This window comes from Amblyomma americanum, chromosome 1, assembly GCF_052857255.1.
Source record: "Amblyomma americanum isolate KBUSLIRL-KWMA chromosome 1, ASM5285725v1, whole genome shotgun sequence".
NCBI lineage: Eukaryota > Metazoa > Arthropoda > Arachnida > Ixodida > Ixodidae > Amblyomma > Amblyomma americanum.
Genome location: NC_135497.1, coordinates 314884123 through 314904832, shown reverse-complemented (window position 1 = coordinate 314904832; position 20710 = coordinate 314884123). Strand labels below are relative to the sequence as shown.

At 45.2% G+C, this 20710-nt stretch overlaps 1 non-coding gene across 1 annotated transcript; it reads left to right on the top strand.

Moving 5' to 3' along the window:
- Positions 1-18562: 18562 nt before the first annotated feature.
- Positions 18563-18634, top strand: TRNAP-UGG (transfer RNA proline (anticodon UGG)). The gene has a single exon. It is a non-coding gene; the product is annotated as a tRNA-Pro (tRNA).
- The last annotated feature ends 2076 nt before the right edge of the window (positions 18635-20710 follow it).

The following is a 20710-nucleotide window of genomic DNA, read 5'->3' as shown; positions in this document are numbered from 1 at the left end:
CAGGTGGCCAAATCAGCTGGTGCCATACCACAGTGAAGGGCAGCAGAGTAGCTCTTCGATGGCTGGAACAAACGGGAAGGACTGCTCGCGGACAGGGGCTCGACGAAAGGCGGATCACGCTGGGATGAAGCAGGGCGCCTCGCAAGCTCCTCGCGTAGGCTGCGAACGTCAGCCCGCAGAGAGGCAACGACTTCGGCCTGGAGAGCGAGCGCCCGCGAGTTGTCACCACGAAGGCGCTCATTCTCCTCCCGCAGCTGGGCGACCTCGTCGCTCAGAAACGAGATTCCTTCAAGTGCGTCGAGGAGGAGAGCCCGAAGGGAGGCAAGCGCACCGTCAGGTTCGCCCGTCGGGGAGGAAGCGAGGGAACCGGTCGGGTCGGTCGGGTGATGGGGCTGGTGGGCCGTGGAAGAAAGGAATGCAGCCGCTGACTCGCCACCGTCGCTAGGCTTAGCACCGCCACAAGACGACAAACACAGATTGCACATGAATGGTCGCGAGCCGGACTTCAAAAGCTGCAGCTCGTCGTCACTCCAAGTGACACACTTCGCGTGTACACGTTTGTTGCAGTCGGCACAACGAAAAAACTGCTGCTTACCAAAAAACGGACGGGAGCACAGCACACATGCGTCCTTACTGGGCGCCAGTAAGGACGCATAATAATAATAATAATAATAATAATAATAATAATAATAATAATAATAATAATAATAATAATAATAATAATAATAATAATAATAATAATAATAATAATAACTTTTTTTCTCCTATCATTGACAGAGGAGACTGCGGGTTAAAGTCGCTTTACAGGCAAGCGACTTGACTAGAACCCGCAACCTGCGTTAGTTTGCAAGCAAGGATTGAGCAGGAAATATACATATATAGCAATTGGCTTCCCATGAAATGTGCACAAAAATTAAGACAAAAAACGCAGATTAGATGACAAAAATTTTCTTCAATTATTTAACAAAGAATGGGTGACAAAAAATCACCTAATGCTCGTACAAGAGATGCATAAAATTCAAGACCTGATTATTGAAAAGTATTAAAAAGTGTTGGTTGTGTGTATGATAATTTTTGTGGAGAATAATTGGTTCGCGGAGTGATCACCTTCCACTGTTCTGTCTATCTTGTGACGTTAGAATGTGTGTTCGTGGTAAGATTAGATATTTCATGAAGAAACTTTAAAAATTTCTTTTGCATCCCGCTAAAAACCTCGACTTAACTTGTAATTATAAAGGTAAAATACGGGCATTATATTTGCTTCCGGAAATAAGTCTGATATGTTGGCATTGTAAGGTAAGTTAAATAGGGCTCGAACGATTTTTTTTTCTGCAGGATATGCATCTTCTCAAGATTCGTAAGTGATGTCGTACCCCAAACGAGAAGAAAATAATATAGCATAGAAAAAGAAGAGGGTGTTATAAACGAGAGCCTTTATTCTGTAAGGTAAAAGAGCTGTCAGTCGTACCACCATATAAACACATATGATAACTTGACCAATATTTCTTCCATGTGTGTGTCCCAAAGCATTTTTGTGTGAAAATAACTCCAAGTATTTTAACACTATCGACAATTTCTATACTTCATGGCCACTTATACGACTGAGGACCATAAAAAATCGCTTAACAGTGAAAATTGGTTGCGTAGGAAGCAAGTTTCTCTACTTCATGCGAACGCAAGAAGTCTCCGGAACAAACATGTGGAAATTCAAGTGTACTTATTTCTTTTCAAGTGTGCTTTCCACTTTTTAGTTTTTTCAGAAACCTGGTGTTCTGCTAGGACAGAAGTTCCTAGTTTTCGAGTTGATAGACACGGCTCCGTTTATCGCTCAGAAAGACGCGGTGGGGGCGCGTCCATTTATCTTTGAAAGCATCATCTGTTTCAATGTTTGCCATTTCGCATGTATGAGGAATAATTTTGAAACAGTTGACATTGTTGGTCGTAATGTACTCGTTCTCGAACTTTATCGCCCTCCCCATGGGATTATTCATAATTTTCTTTAGCGTGGTTGAAAGAGTGCTGATTTTTCAAACGTCAAAAAAGACATGTAGTTTAAGGCAAATTTATTGTTGACCTCTTTTCAGCTAAACAACCAGGATGCCAACTTCTTGAAGTTATGCTTGCAATTAGTTGAGAAAATTTAATTGCTGAAGGCACTAGGGTAACAACTCACTCAAACGCGCGCTGAGTGATCTGTGCTTTACAAACATTCCTAAGGTGGCAATTGTATAGATCTGGCGTCCTGTGTTCTGACATTAACGGCTATCTATACATATTTGCAGCACTTGCCATACACAGTAATTCCCAAAGCATGAAGCACACTAAAAAACATTTTAATGACCATGGTGTCTAAGCGGCCCCCGTGGCTCAGTGGTTATGGCGCTCGGCTGCTGAACTGAATACGTGGGTTCGATTCCGGCCACGACGGTTGAATTTTGATGGAGGCGAAAAAGCCCGTCTACTGTGCGATGTCGATGTATGTTAGCGAACCTCCGGAGGTCGATATTTCCGGAGTTTTTTTGCACTACGTAGTCTCTCATAGCCCGAGTCGCTTTGCGACGTTATACCCCAATTAAAGATCAACTAACCGTCTTTAGTCGCCAGTTTAAAGTGGGCAAACGTCTATGCTGAATGTGATCCCTCTATGTCATACGATGCGTCAATTTCTATGCTAAACAATGTTATAACGTCGCCTTCCCTTATCAACTGTGCTTCCGCACAAAAAAAAAAACGGGAAAATCATGGATCACTAAGGATATCTACAAGGGCATCAAATGAAAGGAAAAAAATGTTTAGCTTGTATCGCTAAATACATGAAGTTGAAACATTGCATGAATTTAAGCGCTTAAGGGATAGGTTGAATTCAGATATTAAAAAAAAAACTCAATTCCATGTTTTTTCAACATAAATTTGAAGATTTAGCGCAAAATAGGAGCATAACATGGAACGTTTGGTGTGACATGACCTATGCCCAATGCCTCGAGAGCTGATTTACTATAAGAACAAGAAATTAATGGAAAATTATTTTAACGGCAATGGCTAGCGAGTCTGTTTAAAAATAGTTTCATTAATCTCAGAGCTCCAATGACCTTGCCCGATAACCAACCAGAGCGCATCCCTTTACATTTCAGTTAGTTTCATCAAGTAATTCCATTTGCTTTAAAATTACTTTTTACCTTGCACACACAGAGAAAGTCCAGTGGAGACACCTCCCCCAATCATTCAGTCTTCTCAATTTACTGCATCGCAGGAGCAGCTCAGCTTCAAAGTGGGCCCTGCTTTCAAGATAGTGTCCCCAATTCGCCATGTTGAACAGCCGTCCTACAGATGCATTTTATGGCAACACTGTCTTCGGCATAACGAAAAGCTTTTCAAGCCTTGCGTACAACTGGAAAACGGTAAAATCTCTTGTCAGGTGTGCGCCAGAAGCCATGTAGCTTTCCGTGTTTCTCGGTTCCAAGGTGGTGGCGAAGTCCGCGCGCGCATCGGCATCCGCCCGCGTGTCCAACTCAGCAGTGCTTGCTGGCCCAGGCTTTTCCGCGCGTTCCCCTGCTGTTGAAGTGCCCGACCCGGCAGACGAGAGATCAAATTTTTGCTGTCACCAAGAGCAGTGGTTCGTTCTGAATAAAAGTAATTTGTACTGTAATTAGTTACTTTCGCTTCCAAATTAACTGCTGAAAACTAATTCATGACATGCAACTTACGCGAGTAGAAAAATAATTAATTCAATTAAAATTAATGAGAAATGCACTTAATTTCTGCAGTTGCATTACAGGAATTTAGGTACCGCCATGTCTGCCTTCTACTCCTGGCGCAGGATGGCGCTGTGCGCACGGTATAGCAAGAGTGCCTCGATGTCACCTTCAAAGGAAAAGACCTGCCGCAAAAAAATGTATTTCGCCGACCAGCTTGAACGGGCACACTAAGAAAAAGCGGGCCCATCCGGGATTTGAACCCGGGACCTCTCGCACCCATAGCGTGAATCATACCCCCTAGACCAACGGGCCACGAACGTTGTTGGTTGAGAAACACGTTCTTGAGTAAGATGAGAACAAATGCGGTTTTATGATTTGTTTCGGCTTTATTCCTCACGCGTGAGTCATCTTCGTATTCACGAAGCCCTCCGCTACTAGTCAAAATTCCTCTGGCGTTGCGTCTGTTACAACGGACTGTACTATTTTGAGCCCTTAATTTTTTTTCTTTTGCAGGATCTCGCAACCGTTACATCGGACGAGGAATACAATAAGGATGTGGGCAAAGCACGGCGTAGAAGGGTACCAATACAAAGATATTTGAACTGCATGCGTAAGTAAGGCGGAGCATACACTGTGCCTCGCTCACAAGAGACAGAGACGTTCTGAGTGAATGCCTGAGAACAATTAACGGGCCCGACAATCTATGAAAATTAATCCAGACGCCTCCTCTGGGAGGCACGGTGGTGTAAAGAGCGAAAGCGGCTGTTCATACCCAGGGAAGGAACAATGGTCCCCACAACAAAATATTGCTACTGCAAAACTACAGGTATTTCAAAAGGGTATATGCTTGGGCTTGTTGGTTCATAACTTCAAGGTGAAAAACGTAGCGCAAAGAAACGAGGACACAGAAAGACGGACAACACACGGCGCTTACTTCCAACAATGGTTTATTTCAGAAAGAAAAAGTGGTTTTATAACGAAATCACGACCAACACGCTGACAAACCATGTGCTAGCAACGCGTACCAGCCAGATATGCGAGCTCTTTCGCCATCAATGATACAGAGGGGGTACTCACACAATCATCTTTCAAAAGTGAGATCCATTCCGCTTCTATGATTTCTCGTGTCAACCGGTTATTGTGCACTTTTAAAACCATGCATTGTTCAAGAAGCGGTATGCAGTGACATGACCGGCAGTGGACTGACAACCCTTTTTCACGCATATCATCTGCGTCACGCCCATGCTCTCGAAGCCTATCATTCAGGCATCTGCCGGTTTGCCCTACATACTGCTTGCCACAGGAAAGAGGAATTTGATAAATGACATTTTCAATACAATGGACCAACTTTTTCCTATGTTTTTTCGTACAACCAACACCGTTTTTAGATTTTTTGAAATGTTTCGTACACAGATGACTCAACTTCTTAGGCGCCGAAAAAACCACTCTGGCTCCCGAACGTTGCGCTATTTTTTTGAGATTATGAGAAAACTTATGAAAATAAGGAATGACGGCAACTTTTTCTTTCTTACTCATGGCTTCCTGGTTATCCTGGCCTTTTTTATTGCAGACTTTTTTCAAAACACCTTCCGCCACAGACACTAGGACATGGGAAGGGTAACCGGCATTCTCAAGCCTCTTACATTGCTGAGAAAAACTTTCATGCATGAGGTGCGGGCAAGACTTCTTCAAACAATTAAAAAATGAAAGGCTAGCAATAGATCTTTTTACGAGCTTAGAATGGGCTGAATGAAAAGGTAACAATGGTTTTTCGCCGCGGGGTTTGAACATCCAGCACGTCCGATCATGATGCATTGTGATGCTGATGTCAAGGAATTGGATTACCCTTTTTTCAGGTAATTCAAACGTTAGTTCAAGAGGACTAAAATGGTTACGAAAAAGGTTGAGAACATTAAGAACATCATCCTTAAAGGAACTCTCATTACTGTTAAGAACAATCAGAAAGTCGTCAACGTACCTAAAAATATTGATTACATTGGTATCTTTTACAATATCAGCAAACGACCTGTCCAAACGGGCTAAAAACAAATCGCTGAGGATGGGTGCAATGCAGGAACCTATACAGATGCCATCTTTCTGAAGATAAGGTTTTTCATCCCATACAATGAACGTTGACTTGAGATATAATTTCAAAAGTTCTATAAATCTATTCACCGAGATGCCAGAAGCATTTTGAAAAGCAATCGACCCTTGCTGGTCTATACATTCTTCAATACAAGATAACAAAGCATCATGCGGAATGGAATAATACATATCTTTTATGTCCACAGAGAAAGCGCATAGGCCTTGTCCTTCATGTGACCTGAAAAAATCTAGAACCTGCTCAGAATTACGGACAAGAAAGGGATCCTGAATAGAAAGCAGCTTTAGTTTTTCTTGTAGGCACATGGCAACCGATTTTTGCCAAGTACCATTCTCGGATACAATAACTCGGAAAGGAACATCAGTTTTATGGGTTTTTGCATTGAAGAAAACGTGAAGGAAGTCCTTTTTACAATCCGTAATTCTTTTCAAAACAGAACCAAGGTCTAACTTTTTGCACAGTTTCTTCGCTTCAGCTTTTTTCTTTAAAATGTTTACAGTTGGGTGGCAGTTGAAAGCGGAGGACAGAGCTTCACACGCTTTTTCATTAAACGTACCAGACGGAAACACGGCAAACCCTCCTTCTTTATCCGCAGAAAGGAGGCACAATGAATGCTTCTCGAGATACGACTTAACACGATTTACAGGAAGTCTGGAAGGCTGCCACTTACATCTCACCAAGGTATCGACGCCTGCCGAAACACACCGGTCAGCCTCTTGTTCAGGGACGATTCGGGAAATCTGGTGAACGAACGTGAGCCGCTCCGCTGAAGACGTACTTGGTTCCAGAGCAAACTTAGGACCCAACGATAGAACAGATTTCACATGGTCAGGAAGATCCAGTCCTTGCGGGGTATGGATGACATACCGGGGTGAAGATGGCTTGTTGCCAAGCTGACTTCTGAGAGAGCTCAGTTGTCGCTGCCAAACGAAGTCCGTAGTCTGACTGACAAGCCGCTGGCACTCTCGAAGCTTGTTCCTTGCTGTGGATTGGCTCGACCTTTGGTGAACAAGAAGATGCAGCAATTCCTTGTAGAGACGAGCTTGTCGAAACGACTCAGCCTTCAGAATCTTGCACACTCTGACGCCATGTCGCCATGCCACGTCATGTCACTGCATACCGCTTCTTGAACAATGCATGGTTTTAAAAGTGCACAATAACCGGTTGACACGAGAAATCATAGAAGCGGAATGGATATCACTTTTGAAAGATGATTGTGTGAGTACCCCCTTTGTATCATTGATGACGAAGGAGCTCGCATATCTGGCTGATACGCGTTGCTAGCACATGGTTTGTCAGCGTGTTGGTCGTGATTTCGTTATAAAACCACTTTTTCTTTCTGAAATAAACCATTGTTGGAAGTAAGCGCCGTCGTGTGTTGTCCTTCTTTCCGTGTCCTCGTTTCTTTGCGCTACGTTTTTAACCTTGAAGTATTTCAAAAGCTGATGTCAAAGGTGCAGTGTGGGTGCAAAATCTAATACGAAATACGTCTGTTCGCATGTTCAGGCAAATCGACTCTAAATTTCAGCGCCACTAGAAAAATAAAGCGCACCTTCATTGCTGTCGTCTCGCAAAAGGATCCAGAAGGCACCGTGAGATCTGCGCCCATTGTTCGAGGCGTCCAGCGAACGGAGGGTAATGGCAATCAGCAACGCCAACCGAGGTAATCCGCACCATGTCTCAGCTTGCGGCACTATTGGGCACGAGAACCTGGGCATGCAGCTCCTGTGCTAAGAGCGCTTTAATTTTACAATTAGACGAAAATATAGGGGACGCACCTATTTCACTTCGTCTTTGCTGGGAAAAATTCTTGGATTTGGCCCTTGTATGGATTCAATGATTTATCCGCGCTCGTAATACGTCAGGGCCCCCTAAACATGCGAGGCGTATATTCCGTGTGTCTGCGCGTACAGAGCCTCGCAACGCTAAGCGTGGTGTAGCGTATGGAGAAACGCACCGCCATGTGCCTCGTACTGGATCGCACTCCTGCCGGCGCTAATAACACACCGCTAAGAGAATAGCAGCTACGGCAGCTGCAGTTTCTTCCAGGACTCAATCCTTAAATCGCGGCAGCCGCATCCTCAGATTGGTATACGCCTGATACGGCAGCGAGTCGCGCTCGATTCTCCTGCTTTGGGCGCTCAGACGAGTTCTGGCATGCAAGCTCGCGAGCAGGGCCGAGACTTGAATGCCTCGAAAGCATCCCAAGGATTGAGGCTTACGGCGAGAAGAAAAAAAAGAAAACATTCAGCGTCGCTGGCCGTAGATGCGGCTGGGAAATGCAAACGTGACATTATAGCCGAAGGCCTATCTACCACAGAGGCAGAGGAGCTAGCGATTGCGTTAGCCCTCTCTGCTACCAAAGCCAAAGTCATCATTAGCAACTGCAGAAACGCGGTGATGAACTACCCAAGGAGAAGAATCGGCAAGAAAGCGCTCGAAGTAATTAAAGGCGCAAATATAAACTGATATGTAAGACTAACATGGATCTCAGCACATACTGGGGGTCCAGGCAGTGATGCCTCAGATAGGACTGCTCGTCTAGTATTATCAAGACGAGGGCTCTACTGCGCTGGACCAATCAAGGTAGTGGAAGCGGAATACTATACTCCAAGCGAGAAGATGGCCATGCAAAGGGAGGACAAAAGAAGGCTGCCCATTCCAGACAGGAAGTAGCTAAGCTATAGAGACTGCAAGATGTTAAGAAGGCTTCAAGCGCGAAACTACCCTTCCCCAAGATAGAGGGCATGGATCAAACATAAAAGGAAAGAAAAAAAGGCCCAAAGTCAAGAAGAGAAGTGCATATTTTGCGGAGGAGTAGCAGACATGGACCACATCGTCTTAAAATGCGAAGAAGCTCCAGGAAAAAGCAAATATGAAGACGATGAAATTTGAAATGAAGTATTAAGAAGCCCAGAATCTAGGGTGCAAAAGGAACAGACCCAACTGGCAGCTGCAGCGTCACTTAAATTTAAGTGCTAGTCTTGTCGTGAATAAACCCCCTACTCCTCTCCCAGAGGCCTGCGTGCCGCGCCGGAGAGGGTAGGTAGAAGGTCCGGTTCAAACATTAAATGCTATTCTGAATCTTACTGTGGTTAAATTTCATGGGCCCGTCCGGAATTTAAACCGGGGCCTCTCGCACCCAAAGCGACAACCATACCCCCAGACGAACGGGCCGCACGTTGAGCAGTTGCATCGAACCTGCATACAAAAACGCATTTACGTAAGAAATCTTTAAAACCGGTATTGAGGCTTTTTTTGGTCTTATTACCAAATCTTAACTCATTTCATGTCCACAAAGCCCTCTGCTCCTGCTGCGGATTAATATTCTGAAGACTTAGCGTCCCTTACAGCGGACTAGTGCTACACCATCGGTCTCCTTTACACCCTTCTAGAGGCCCTTGTACTGTGCGATGTCTGTGCGCATCAAAGAACCCCAGGTGGTGGAAATTTCCGGCGCCCTTCACTTCCGGCGCCCCGAGTAGCTTTGGGACGTTAAACCCCCATAGTCCATAAACCATCCTTTACACTCGGTGTGTCAACGAAGCCCGCCACTAATTTTTAAGTACAGTCTTTATGACACAAAGGGATTGCTTCTGCGGCATAGTAATAACAGTGTTGTATTAGGTCCGAAAAAGGTGTATCATGTTCACTCGCAAGCTGGTTAACTGCTTTTAAATGTTATCTTTATGCTACTACATTTGGGGGCCTAGTTTATAAGAAAGCTTCGCTCCGGCACAGGTGTATCCCACATAAGCCACGGAGCCAAGGTCAAGTGAAACGAAAGCCATGCAGTGGCGTGTACTGGTGACCGTTGCTAAGTGCGCTACACAGACGAACGCTTTTCGTATGGCGCACTAGAACATCTGAATCTGTTGAACCACAGCACCGAGGGCAATCGCGTGTTCGTAATTCTAAAAACCGATAACCGCCAGCTACAAACCCGTAAATGCAGCCAGGCGCCTAAATGTAATAGTTAAAAAGTTAAGTGCTTGAATTCCGCTAACATTGTAGTAGTATGCCTATAAACATATGTTTATGCCATAGAATGCCTAAAAATAAAAATTAGTGGCGGGCTTCGCTGCAACACCTAGTGTATAGACCTTTCACACAGAGGTCGACGAGTGCTTCCAGGTTCGGCACTGGGCTATGGAAGGCAGCTGCCATCATCTTTCGAACTCATAGCTCTCACACACTCTTCCCGCAGCCCAAAGAAGGTCGTGGAAAGTTCTCTGGAACTACTCGAAAGCTATGTGACATAAGATAAATGCCATTAACATCTAGTCAAGAAAGGACACAAAACGATATAGGCGCAAAGGTATTCTAAACAACTGACTCTCATAAGGTGAGACGAACAGTGCGCTTCATTTGAAGGAAACCCAGTGTCTCGGACATTGTGCGGCTTTACCCCAGCCTTGGAAGGTAGGAGTGAACAAGTGGAGATCGTGACCATGCTGTTGATTAAATAACAGGCCACAAAGAAGACAAATCTAGCCGCGTGCAAACCGTGTTTCCTGCAGGTGACCCAGGTTTTCAGCCCTACCACGAAAGGTCTGGTTAAGATCAAGCCCCAAAGGACATGAAACCCTTTTCACAATTAGGAAGCAGTCCACTGCCTATGGATGTACTCTATTTATAATTTGGTTTCAAAGTGCACACACCTTTTGGTCTTTTTGTGACTACAATATAGCAACTCGGCACGAGTAGGTCGTCCAGGGTATCGGAATGTAAATATCGACTTCGAAATTGAATTTTTATACAGGGATGACAAAGAACTTCACAGATGTGCGTTGCACATCGTCGTCTTCTTATACTAACACTGCTATCGATGATGATGATTATGGATTCTTTATGGCGCAAGGGAATCTATCGCTAAAGAGCGCCTTGGCACAATTGTATTTTCAATTACTCAAGGTGGGGTCAAAGGCCCTTTTTTGCAACCACTTCACCCCTGATTAGCCGAGCACGAGGCCAGTGGAAAGCTTGTACTCATTGTATCACCGGTGGGCTACCGGCGGCACTGGGGATCGAACCCCTTACCTCCTGCATGCGAGGCGGATGTTCATCCGCTTGGTCACCCCTGCGCTAATATAATAGTCTTATATAAATAAGACTAATATGCACATTCTAGCGCGGTGTGCATTGCACATCGTCCTCTTATTGAACTAATATTACTATCGAAGCAATATCGTCGCCTGAGGGGCCGACGACTCAGCGAAGCATAACAAAAAGACTAAATGTGCATCAGCAGCAGCAACTGTTCTTGTTGCCCGGGAACATCCTGTTACTACATACATTCCTGTTGACACCATGATAACACATATTCGGCACCTCACACGGGTTTCCTGTCATTACCTCGAAACACTCCCAATAATTAGACCGCGTACTGCATTCGCCAAAGTCATTGAAGCCCATCGCGCATTTCTTCCATTGCAGTTCACCCCTGCGTCAAGACCGTGCTCACCCTTATGGAGTCTTCATGAACCTCGGGTTCACCTCTATATTCCTGGCATTACGAAGAAAGCTGGTGTATCACTGCCCGCTCTCAAACAGCTGACATTGAATCACCTGCATTCTTACCACTGTCACCGCATACATATTTACACAGATGGATCAGTTCACTCGACCAGTTCTGCGGGGTCGGTGGTGATACCGGCTAGATCCATCTTCATGAAAGTGAAGACGACCTATCCAACACCTTCAATTGGTGCGGAACTCGCAGCCTTACGGGCTGCGGTAGAGTTCATCAGTCAATAACCTCCACATGACTGGACGGTTTTCACCGACTCTCAAGCAACCCTTCAAGCCCTGCAAGCTGCGCTACGCCGCGGGTCGCAGGAGCAAATTGTTGCTGAGATCCGTCTACTGTACCACGGCACAGTTTCCAAAGGTCATGGCATCATTTTTCAATGGCTGCCAGGACACTGTGGTATTAACGGTAATCAGCAGGCCGATGCGGCTGCGCTTTCTGCTCACAACGACGGACTTCCAGTGAGGATCCCAATATCGAGACCTGACGCGGCGTGTGGGCTTCGCCCTTTGGCGCTGGAGTTCACACTTTCAGCGTGGAACACAGGAGAGTTTTGCAACCTCCGCCTCAAGGCACTGGACCCTGAACTGCGCCTTCGTCTTCCACGTAACTTAGAACGTCGCAACGCAACACTGTTATGCCGTTTATGGATCGGTGTTGCATTTACCAATTACTGTGCTTTCCGGATGGGGATGGCCGACAGCCCTGCCTTTGAGAGCTGTGGTTGTGAGGAGACCAACTTCCCACTTCAGGGTGAAGCCCTTTACAGAAAAGAATCAAGTTTTAGCCGAGCGCCGCCTACCGCCGACGATATCATGGGCTGATAATCTGCAGCCCGTGGGCTGCAGACGAAAAAGCGAGTGGTTTCTAGCTGTGTCATCCGCCCGTTTTATCCCTGCCGAGCCTAAAAATGGCGCGTTGGGTTCACCTCGTGTTAATTTTTGTGTGGGCTGTGCCGTTAGCGCCCGCAACAACCAGCGGCAGCAAGCGACCATGCTTCGACGGAGCGAACGATCAGCATCGGTGAGTGCCACGCTAGCAGTTCACGTGTGTAGTTTTTCCCGCCGGTTCCCTGTACGGCAAACGTTGCACCGTGTTGCATGTTGGAAAAAACGAAAGCGAAATGTGCTGAAACTGAAGATTGCATAGATCAATCGAATATCTCGCTTTTTGTGAAGCACAGTTTCTAATTAACGCTTTCGCTGCCTGCTTGGACATGGTGAGTGTGACAATTTAGATGCAGAGCTTACGACGGAGTACTCTGTTTACAAACCGAATGTTCGGGAGAGAACCGCGAGCTCTGTGACCGAAACGAATCCACGTCTGATCATTGCAGTGTTTGTTCGCGGGGATATGCGCGATAAAATGAAAATTTTATCGCTCTCTCCGCCCTCTCGCGCAGGACATCCTAGTCGAAATGAAATAAAAAAAATCGGCTTGGGTAGGGCACGTAATGCGACGGCAAGATAACCGCTGGTCCTTAAGGGTAACGGAGTGGATTCCAAGAGAAAGTAAGCGTAGCAGGGGGCGGCAGAAGGTTAGGTGAGCGGATGAAATTAAGAAGTTTGCAGGCAAAGGGTGGATGCAGCTGGCAAAGGACAGGGTTAATTGGAGAGACATGGGAGAGGCTTTTGCCCTGCAGTGTTTGCAGTAAGGCTGATTATGGTGACGCACGAGGGACCGAGCGTTCGGCGCTCGAGCTTCGGCGCTTCTCGTTGTCTTCTTCATTTAGCGTCAACCTCTGAAGATTCCAAAGCCGAAGGCCAGTCTTACATTATTATCATTATATTATTATTATTATTATTATTATTATTATTATTATTATTATTATTATTATTATTATTATTATTATTATTATTATTATTATTATTATTCACTACTACCTCAAAGGCTCCTTTAAAAGGGTACTACTTGGGGTAGTGTATTTCCTGGCACATAGTTGATTCGATGGATGATCTGAGGGAAGATGGTACGACGGCGTTGGGCAAGTCATTCCAGCCCTTTCCAGGGCGGAAAAAAAATCGCGACAGATGCGCAGATGCCCTGGCAGGAGGAGGGTAAACGGCCGTCTCGTCGTTCGTGCGGCTGGAGATGCGGTAGGAAGGTCTTTTAACCGAACTGATCATGGTATTGTAGTAAAACTTACGAAAAGGCATTGTCTCTATAGTACGGCAATTTGCTAAGTTTGTAAGATGTGCATTACGTTTTAGCTCGGCGGCACTTACATGATAGGAACAGAGTGGACGAATCTTGCTACGCAGTTTCGTGCTGCTTCTTGTTCAAAATTTTGCTTTGAGGGTGGTCCCAAACAGCGCATGCGTATTCCAGTTTGGAACGAATGAATGCTAAATAAGCTAATAACTGTATACTGAAGGGGTACTGGTCGGAGGGTTCGCGCTGTGGATGGCAGTTATTCAAATGCGTAGTTTCCTACTTGCGCTATTTTGATATGGTGTAAAATGTGTGCCCTTCCTCTGTGTGGACGGTCTGTATGTGCCTCCAAGAGCAGGGATGATGTCTTCTTTTCATAGATTGTCGGACCGTTGGTTTGAGGCATGCACTCAGCACGTCTGTTGACATTCCTGAGTGAGTGAGTGCAAAACTTTTGTCGCGAAGGCGAAGGTGAGATCTTCAGTCGAGGGCTCCAGTGGCCGTTGCCGTCTTGCGAGCACTTTCCTTCAGCTTGAGTTGTTCTTCAGGCTTCGAGCAGGACAGGATATTAGTAAGTCGCACCGACCAAAAATAATGATGGAATGACGTTTCGGCCCCCACAAGGGAGCCTTGTTCACAATCAGGCAAAACGTAGCTGCGGTGCCTCTAATACAAGGCGTACATACAATCCCAGGAATCTGGAGTAGATAGGTGGTAAATTCCCGTCACTGCGACTGATAGTATGCGCTGTGGTTTGAATAATCAGCGACTCAAGATAGAGCCGTGATTTCTTGTCTTTCTCTTTAGCGACCACGGGTGCCTCTGCCCAGTTGATATTGTGGCTGGCGGATAATGAATGTTCGGCAAGCGCATTTTGTTCTGCGTGCCGGTTCTTCACATCATTCTTAACCTCACCTAATCTGCGTGCATAATCTCCTGTTTCGCCGATGTATACTGATGGGCAGTCGGCGCATAGATTCTTATGCACAACGTCTGGAAATTTTTGTTTCATCAGCCCGTCCTTTACATTGAGAAGTTGGCTCCTCAGTTATTGAGCTGGTGGTACATGAGCAGTGTGCACACCATAGAAGCGTAATATACACGCAAGTGCATCACTGATGCCCTGGACGTATGGCAGTGCCCTGCGCTTTTGGGCACTTTCGGGTGGCTGCATCCTAGGGCGCTCAAGTTTCCTCTGCATGGGGTCAATGATGTGCACCGGATAACCACAGGTCGTCAAATCACGTCGTGTGTGCTTCCATTCAGCTGCTTGGTCTTCCCGCCTGGAACACATACTTTCGTTCGTCGGAGGCGCGATGAGACAACCGAACGTTTTTGGCAATCTGGGTGAACTGACCTGCAACAGAGGTAAGGGCGGGTATGTGTGGGCTTCCTGTAAACGCTGTAATTTAATCTTGAGGACTCTCTTGTGAAAAGCAGATCCAAAAATTGAAGACGGCTATCGATTTCTCCTTCCACGGTGAATTGTATAGCTGGCTCGAAGCTGTGGAGATGTACAGTGAAATATTTCAATGCTTCTTTCTTCATCACACAAAAGCAGTAATAAACGTGCCTTAGGTAAACCTTGGGGGCACGCGTGAATCAATCAAGCAAGACAGATTGGGTATTCGGCGCATGGCGGGCATTTGTTCTAATGAGTGAGGCAGGGTGTATTCTGCGCCTTGTGCATGCCATTTTGGAATACCTTCTTGTCGAGCCTCTTTCTACATCTTGCTTTGAACACATCGTTATCGAATTCCGTGTGTGTGTACGTATCTGTTGTGAAATTCTAAAAAAAAAAAACTAGCTGCACGGACTCGCGGGACAGAAATAAAAGGTAAAGAAAACGTAAAACCGGATTTCTGCATATCTTACGCAAGTGCGTGCTTTTCTATCACCGCTGAACGTGGCTCGTTGGTTTAGCGGCGTGATTCTCGCTTTGGGTGCGAGTGGTCTCTGGTTCAAATCCCGGACGGGCACGTTGCTTTTTTTTAAAACTTTAATTTTTCAAAGAGTGCAATGAAAGGAATACAAAAGGTGTTTAGCACCCTAGAGCTACGCTTGCCTCGACGCATTCACAAGACTTGATCAATCATTGTAGCCAGCGCGGGGCGGTTTCCCATATTTTTTGCTGCCCCTGGTGAAGTCATGTTACTGCGCAGCATCTAATTTGGGTATTAATGTTTATCGTATTGACAACATCGAACTTTGCTAATAAAGCATGTATTCGCAGAGAACACAACGTGAATGAATAAATCTGCGAGAGCTATCGAACTGAAGCATTTAAAGAAAAAAGCTGATTAACCTAGATAGAGATGAGTAAAGTGACGCAGGCAGTTTGCCAAAATGGGATAGTGATCCACCTAAGTCAACAAACTAAAGAGAGCATAAATTCGCGCTACGAACGCTAGTAGCAGATAAAAATGCTGCAGACGCTAAATGTGCAATCATTCTAATAACAAATTTGACGATTAAGCAAAGCGATAAAAAATAATCCTGTCAGTGTTACTGACAGGGCCCCAGATCCGCCTACTTGTCTTCAGACGCTGCAAAAATATATTATTCTTTCGAATTCGGATTTGACTTTTGGGGTTCAGTTTTTTGAAGGTTCAACGGACGTTTTTTGGCCTTTGTACATAAAAAAGATAGGTTTCTTTCGGCGAATATTATTTCCTACTGAAGGATTGTCAGTTTTTTTTCCGGTGTTATATGAGGCATTCCTGAGCACTCAGACCTCAATTACAGATTACATCTCTTTTTGTTAGCATCAACAGTAGGTTGCTGTCCACTGCTGCCGAATAGAGGGCTGTATTTTGGGCTACTTCGTTTGGTGACTGAGTCGCCCCAAGTCGCAGCTATGCGAAAGTTGACAGACCATAGGAGCTGTTTCAGAACTGGTAGCCAGCGGCATCTTACGGCTCGTCGCTATATGCACCCTACTGATATTGCTGTCCTGCTCACCCACGCATATCCATGCGGCATGGCCATTTTGATACAAAAACTGCAAGGGACCGCTGTTTATTTTCGCTGAGAGAGTGATATATAATTAACGCATGCGAGCCATTTTATCTATCGGCCTCTATTCTGAGCTGCTGTAGCGGCTAAGCTGTTACACATGTCAGCAACAAAAAAGCAGAGTTCCTTTCTTGTCATTGGGTGCAAGTCTTGCGCAATAGGCTTGGTATTCTGTCGAAAACAACGCGCGGCTTCCACACTACTTCTGGATGATTAGGTAGAAACGGTTTGATTTATGGTTCATCGGGGTTTAATGTCCGAAAGCGACTATGACCATGAAGGACTGCATAGTGAAGGGCTCCGGAAATTTCGACCACCTGGGGTTCTTTATCGGGCCCTGACGGTGCACACTACACGGGCCTCTAGAATTTCGCTTCCATTGAAATGCCACCGCCGCGGCCGGGATCGAACCCGCGGCTTTTGGGTCAGCAGCCGAGCACCATAACCACTGAGACACCGCGACTGTTTTTATGCTTTGGAAATTGCCGTCTATGGGAAGCGCTACAAATATGTGTAGATAACCGTAAATATCAGAACACAGGACGCCAGATCTAGGCAGTTGCCTCCTTCGGAATGTTTGTAAAGCACAGCGTTTGAGCGAGTTGTAACCCTACTGGCTTGGGCAAAAATTTTCGCAACCAATTACAAGGATAACTTCTAGAAGTTGGCATTCTGGTTTTTAAGCTGAAAAGAGGACAACATTAAAACTGTCTACAACTATATTTGCAAAAACATTTGCAGAAAGCAGCACTCTTTCAACAAATCTAAGACAATTATGAAGAGTCCCATGGGGAGGACGATAAAGTTCCAGAACGAGTACATTGTCACACACAATCACAGTTGTTTAAAAATGATTCCTCAAACATGCGAAATATGGAAAACATTGGAACAGATGATGCGTCCGAAGATAAATGGACGCGCCCCCACCTTGTATTTTTTCATAGCGGTAAACAGAAACGTGTCTATCAACTCGAAAACTAAGAATTTTGGTGCTAGCCGAACACAAGGTTTCTGAAAAAAATCGAAAAATTCGAAAACACACTTGAAAAGGAATAAATACGCTTCATTTTCCACCTGTTTGTTTCGGGGACTTCTTGCGTTCATATAAAATTCAGAAACGTGCTCCTTACGCAGCCACATTTCACTATTAATCAGCTTGTTATGGTCGTCAGTCGTATAAGTGGTCATTATTTAATTTGGATGTCACACTAGGCACGAACTGAGCGATAGACAATTTTTTCGAGTTTTGAGGTCCTACCAGCAGTTTAATCCGGGGAATTGCGCACAAAGCCTCGCCCTTCTGAAGTCCATGCGTACTGGTAGCCATTTTCTTTCGCTTTGAGTTTCGTTTTGCGAGCCAGCGCAGTCGTTTGTTGGTTGCTGTCAAGTGTTCAAAAAATATGACGCCAAGTTTCTCAGTCTAGAATTGCCTGCTTCCCTCAAACCATCTTGATAGGGAATTTTGAATGGCATAAGCGTACGTTAACAGAATACAAGAACTTAACTTTTTAACTACTACATCTAAGCGCCTGGCTGCATTTCGAGATTTGTAACAAGCCATTAACAATACCATATCCATATTTATAATTACGAAGACGCGCTCGTCCTCGGTGCTGTGGCTCCGCAAATTTAGGCCAAAATCGTGCGCCATTCGAATAGAGTGCGCGCGTGTCCCAAGCGCGCTCAGCAACAGTCACCTGTACATGCGACTCTGTGACGCACGTGTCAAGTGACCTTGTCTATTCCACCTGTGCTGCAAAATTCCAGTATCAGTCAGGGCCCTCATTATAGTAGTTGAAAAGATAGCGGTTAGAAATTACTTAAACAGCTTGAAAGTGTATTAATAGCGCGGTTCGTTGTCACACCGGGTGTAAAGATGACGAATGGTGTAGTGCGCTGCAACTGACGCTAAGCCCATTGAATATTAATGGGCAACCGCAGAGGGGTCTGAGATATGAAATGAATTGAGGCCTAGAAATAAGAACTTGAAGAAGCCTGAATACCGGGTTAAGATTTCTTGCGCAAATGCGCCTTCATATACAGGTTAGTTGTACAGGAACACCGTTCGGCCCGTTGGTCTAGGGGTATGATTCTCGCTTTGGGTGCGAGAGGTCCCGGGTTCAAATCCCGGACGGGCCCGCTATTTTTTTTAAACTGTTCATTCTGCAAGTTCGGAAAGATTTTTGGAACCTGAGCAACTCTTGCCTTCGCGCTTACGAGTGCTCTATCGAACATAGTAGGCAACGCGCAGCGGTTTTTACATAATTTTGCAGCCCCTGGCGAAGTCAGATTAATGCGTGTCATCTCTTTTTTTATATTAAAGCTCACCATACTGAAAAGTTCTCATCTTACTGATTAATCATGTATTCCCAGAAATAAATGTAACTTGAACGAAAAGCTCTGAAATTGTTACTGAAAGGAAGCAATAAGAAAAATCTTATTCACGTGGTTAAATATGGTAAAACCGAAGCAGGAGGTCTGCAAACGCAGTATATTAACGGATACAACGTAACAAAATAATCAGAGGAATAAAACTTCAGCACACGCTATAAGTAGAATAATTAAAGTAATGAATTAAAGGATTGAACAAACCATAAAAAGAAGCTCCTGTTACACTGACGGACGACGCCACAGTTCCGGTTAATCTGCCTTCAAACATTCTAGAACTGGAAATATTTAATTACTGGTTGGAGTTTAGGTTTAGAGTTCATGAAACTTCAGCGTATTTTTATAAGTTTATTAAAAAAGCATTTTTTTCTTTCGGCGAATATTATTTCTAATGGAAGAATCGTCGGCTTTCTTCGCTGATATATGGGGCATACCTGTAATGCCTGTGATGTGAGTAACGTACAGGTCATCATGCCTTGTTTCTAGCACAAGCAGTTCATTGCTGTTCATGGGGGCAGCCGCCCCGTCAAGCTGCTCAAGTAAGAAGCTCTTCTGCGGCAGCACTTCTCCTTTTATTGTGGGCAAGGAGAAAAATAAACATATTAGTACATTATTATTTTTGTCAGTAATTCACGCACATTGATCGTATTTAGGGCAGCGTTTTGCGAAATAAGTGCTTTCATAATAGGAAAAGGTAAAGGTGTAGGAATTATGAAAACGGGCCATGCGACGAAAACAAGCATGAGAGATAAATTATAAAAAAAATTTGTGCAAAAACCAAATAAGGATAAACAAATACGAGAAGATCAAGAGCCAAACAATGTGCAAACACTCGTGCTCCGCTTGCACTAGTGGAACGCGACAATCCTGTATGGTTGCCTTTGAGTTGGAGTCAGGTTATGTGGTTGTGATATAGCTACAGTCTTTGTCAAAACTATGCAGTCCAAGGGGTTTGCTTGTAAGCCATGTAGTGGGGCTCTTAAGAACATGTGCCAGCCCTCAGTTAGGGATGGTTGAGGACTTAAGTTCCTCCTGCCTTCGTGAGGTTAGGGTCCCTGAGTATGCAAGAGGAGCCGCGATGCTGGGCTCAGAAGCAGGCCCCTTGGGCTGTATAGTTTGGACAAAGACCGCACATGCGTATTTATTGCTTGTGAATAGCTGCTCACTGCTTGGCATACGTACATTTGATTAGGTCCTCCAGGCGGCTGCAGTGCGAGCCTGTGCCCATATGATAGGACTGGGTGCACAAAAGATTACACTGAGTGATTGGCTGGGACTTTTTATTCAATTGTTGCCACAGCCTTCGTGCTCTGTCCCAGCCTTGCATCGCGGGCAAAGATGTCGCCGACAGCTTTTATTGCGACAGCCCGCTGTTTGGCTGCTGACTGCTCCGAGCTGTTTTCCTTGAATCGCCTTGTCAACTACACCTGAAACAAAAAGTGAAACGTGCCTTTAAGGCGTTTTTCGAAAGGGAACACAAGAAAGACAGCTCTGCATAGACATCATGGCGACAGCTGGGGCTACTATGTATTCCATAACTGTAGTACAAAAGTGCGCTGTTTTACAATCACAAGACACGACTGGACGAAGCGCACCAGTCGTGTTTTGAGTTGTGATTATAAAACTCGGGGCATTTCTACTGCTGCATATATATGATTGAAGCTATTGTTACATTGCTGCGGTATTTCGCCGGTTAGATATCAGGTCTGCAAACTACAAAGAGAAAGCCAGATCAATGTACACATGACAGCCTCAACTTTCTCGGCCGCAGTGCTGTGCTGTCGGCGGTGCGGCGGCAAGGCTAGCTGGTGAAATATTGCTGTTTTA